Source organism: Chinchilla lanigera, unplaced genomic scaffold (genome assembly GCF_000276665.1).
Source record: "Chinchilla lanigera isolate Chin_1 unplaced genomic scaffold, ChiLan1.0 scaffold00041, whole genome shotgun sequence".
Classification (NCBI taxonomy): domain Eukaryota; kingdom Metazoa; phylum Chordata; class Mammalia; order Rodentia; family Chinchillidae; genus Chinchilla; species Chinchilla lanigera.
The window spans coordinates 4,508,379-4,512,469 of record NW_004955442.1 but is presented as its reverse complement, the minus strand read 5'-3'; the positions used below and the strand labels follow the sequence as shown (position 1 = coordinate 4,512,469).

At 49.2% G+C, this 4,091-nt stretch overlaps 1 non-coding gene across 1 annotated transcript; it reads left to right on the top strand.

Annotated features, from left to right (window-relative positions):
* The first annotated feature begins 109 nt into the window (after positions 1-109).
* Trnat-cgu lies at positions 110-181 on the top strand. Its single transcript has one exon. It is a non-coding gene; the product is annotated as a tRNA-Thr (tRNA).
* The last annotated feature ends 3,910 nt before the right edge of the window (positions 182-4,091 follow it).

The window sequence follows — 4,091 nt, the reverse complement described above, 5'->3', positions numbered from 1 at the left end:
CCCACCGCGCCCGCAAGGGGCGGGGCCGCCTGCTCGCGCTCGTGCCCGCGGGGCGAGCTCGCGGGAGCAGCGCCAGCATAGAGGTTCGCGGGGCCGCCATTCTAACGCAGGCGCGGTGGCCAAGTGGTAAGGCGTCGGTCTCGTAAACCGAAGATCACGGGTTCGAACCCCGTCCGTGCCTAGTTGTCTTCCTTTACTGTGGCGAGTGGAGACTTTTTAGGGAGGATCTCTGTCCCAGAGGCTACTGAGCCAACTGTTTTCCTTCAGTTTGGCCTTTGGCTCACTGTCTCCCTTGCACAAGTTGCAAGTCTTGGAAGGTCCTTTCTCAGCTGGCCTTTAGCGGGCCAGGCACCTCCTTCTTAGGGAGGTGCAGAGATTGGAGCGGGCGAGGGTCCCACATGAAGTGGGATCACCTGCAGGAGACCTCAGCGAAGGCCTCGTGGGCTTCGGCCAGGAAGCCGGACATCGCTGATGGCTCTTGCCTGGCTTAAGGGCGACTGTACATTTTTCTGAACAGTGAGCTCTAATTTTATGCATCCTCAAGAGAGAACTGTGGTTGCCTGACACGAGCCTACGCCCAGAGTCAGCTGTGTCTGGCTTGCTATTTTTAAAAGGAAATCCAATGTAGGCGTCGCATTCGATTGTAAGGAAGCCTTTCCCAGACTTAGAGCAAGTCCTGCTTGAAAATCTAAACCTCTTCCTCAGGGCCTCGCTTTGCCTCGCTGTAAAATGGGTGTGTGGCCAGCGGTGGCGTCGGTGAAGTAGCTGCTGGAGAGACTGGCTGCGGAAGGGACCTCCGGAAATGAAGCTTCGGGCAGGTTTGCATCGCTAGCAGCTGCATCCCGGGCTGCTCAAATGCCTTTGAAGATGTCATGCAGTGATCCCAGTCCCCAGGACAGGAGCTGGACAGTCTGAAAAGTGGCTTGACCTATTTAGGGAAATGTGTATTAGTCTGAGGTGCCTGACCCGAGCAAGCATTAATGGAGCTCCTAGTGTGTGCCTGGTAGAAGTGGCTTCTGTGTACCTTCGTGAACCAACCAAATCAAAGCAGGGTCCGCTGAGCTGAAAGGGGGCGGGGGGCGGGGCGCGAGGGACAGCAGTGGTTCTCACACTGGGAGCCTGTGGCAGCCTTGTTGGAATGTAGGCTGTTGGCAGCAGCCCCAGACCCTCTGCCTTAGCGAGCTCTGGGAGGCGGCCTGGTCATTTGCATTTGTAACACGCTCAAACTCGGGGTGCTGCTGACCTTGCTAGTTCCCTGGCCGCGATCAGAACCACCGCTGTGCTGAAGCCCATGCTGGGGAGCCACATTCTCCACCCAGAAAGGAGCACATGTGTGTGTGCGCACACATAAACGTGGAAGTTAATGCACGTTTTTTACGAGGGGGGTGCACACCTGTAAGCCCGGCCTTCTGGGAAGCTGAGGCTGAGGATCCAATTCAGGCCCTGTTTGGACAACTTGTTGACTTAGTAAGACCTTGTCTCGTGTTGGAACCAGGAATTGGACTCAGGACCTTGCAGTTGCCAGGCAGGCGCTGTGCCACTGAGCTATATCTCCAGCCATGACTTTGTCTTAAAATACATGTGACTCAGTGGGAAGGTCCTGGGTTCAACCCCCAGTGCCGGGCGTGGGGGTTGAGAATAAACGCCAGGGCTTCTCACATGTTTCCGTGGGGGATCGCGTTAAAATACAGGTTTTGACTGTAGGTTTGGAGTGGAGCCTGAGACGCTGCATTTGTAGGTATCCAAGCGATGGCCCTCAGATGGAAAGGGACACCCCCAAATAACAGTTGTTGCCTTGTGAGAGGCAAGCGCACAAGGAAAGCTGCTGAAAGGATTCCTTCCCTTTTAACCTGCCCATTGGGTTTCCTACAAGGTGATGTTGTTACATGTGTTATTTCTTCCTAAATCACTTCCACACCCTGCAACCTATGAGATAGAACACAGACGGATTAGAACAATCCCAAATTAAGCCAAGTAAAGTGTTGGTTGTTCCTTCCACTGGTGCATACATATATTCACTTCTTTTTGGAGAAGCACCTCAAAACAGCACTATGTTTGTACCCATTCAAGATGTCCCCAAGTAATCCTCCCCATTACAAAGCAAACAACCACTGCTTCTGGGCAGGGAGGCCAACATCTACAAGCATAGAGTTGTCACCCAATGTTCCTGTCCTCTGATCCAAAGAGTGGGCTAGCACTCCTTCTGTATGATACCACCCTGGGAAAGAGCCAGCAGTTCTCCCTCTCTCCCCAAAATCCTCCTCAGCCTCAGGTATAGATTGGCCTTTAGAAAAAGGCAATTTACAAAATACTGTGGATACCACGTATGCAAAAAAATTATACAAAGTAACTTAGGGTATAAATTCAGGTAGGGAGACATGCTTGTTGTTTTGTGTTGCTGTTGCTTTTAGACCTGGAAGATTATGCATGGATCCCAAAACTGTCACTTCCGCTTGGAGTCTGGGGTTACCACGCAGCTGTCAAACCAGTCAGGCAGGTGCTGTAGAATCAGAAAGAAGTGAGCAAAATTCCAAATTCAAGATTTTGTTTCTTTGGTTTTCTTTTTCTTTTTTTTTTTTTTTTTTTGTTGTTGTTTTGTTTTTTTGTTGTTTTTTTTTTCCGGTGATGGGGATTGAACTCACAACCTTGCCCTTGCTGGGCAGGCACTGTGCCCCTGAGCTAAATCCCCAGCCCCTACCAAATTCAAGTTCTGTTTATGCTTCAATGGATAAAGAAGAGCATGTGCCTGAAAACACAAGATGTTTTATGTCTCTGTGTTCGTGAATATGTAAAGCCATGTTTGGAGTTCTTTAACTTCGATATGAGTTTCACGTCTGAAGGTCACCTTGCAGTGGGCTGTCCCTTAAGTCCCCCCCTCTGATGCCGGGCGGGGCTGGAAAGAAGCAAGCGAGACAGAGCCTGGAGTCACTGCGGAGACCTGCGCGCCAAATGACCACTGGGGAGAAGGTAGATTTGCTTAAGGAGCCCATGGCTTCCAACCTGCATCTCTGTTATTCAAAGCCAGTCCGTGTCAAAAAGGGTTTTACAGGACTTTTGAACCAGAAGAGGGACCCATGAGGATCCAGAATTAGCAAAGAACCAGAAACTGTGCAGCAGCGAGCTTCAGCAGCGACACCTCGTGGCAGCATGAAGCAAGAGCAGTGCTAGACTGATTTCCTTGGGCCCCACCTATTCGTACCTGGAGAAAGCCTTATATCTTTGCGCCTGTTTCCCGGGTCAAATAAAAATGGCACACAGTTACTTGCCTTCTCTGGCATGGACTTCTGATGACAACGTTTTAACATCTGCCAGCCAGATGTTCCATAGATGGCGACCCATTCACCCAATGGAGTTAAAGGTAGCATTGTAGGAGTGATTGATTCAAGGATTTCACGGGTGACAGTGGATACAGGTAAGAGAAGTTGATGATCCATTTTTTAGTTTTAAAGATGTTATAAGGGGCTGGGAAGGTGTTGCTCAGTGGTAGAGCACTTCACTACCATATGTGAGGCCGGGGGTTCTATTCCAAGCACTGAGGTGCGGGGGAGGAGGGGCGGTATTTTAAGATATAATAGGTGTGAGCATATGCCCTGAATACCATCACCACAATCAAGATAATAAACATACCCATCACCTCTATGGATCCTTTTGAATTTATTTACTTACTTTGGTGTGGTTGATAGGTGGTTAAGAACATGTAGAATGGGATCTCGTCTCTTTAACAAATCTTTAACTGAACCCTATCATGTGTTAGCTATTAGGCACTGTTGGCAGCAGATTTCTAGAATTTATTCCACTTGGGTAACTGTAATTTTAGTTCTGTTTTTGTAAAATAAATAAATAAAGCCATCAAGAAACACACACATATATGTGTACCCTGGTTATAATTTCTTAGGATGCGACGCTGTCCTGTCTGCACGTCCAGGCACCCCCTGCGTCAGGCTGTTGATAATGAAGACCTCCAGGTGGGGCCAGAGAGGTGGAGAGAAATTACGGAGAAAATTACCAGTCTTTTTTCTTCATATCATGGCGTCAGCAAAGAGAAGTGATGTGACTTGCAGACTGACTACGTTTTGGCAAAATTTTACAAA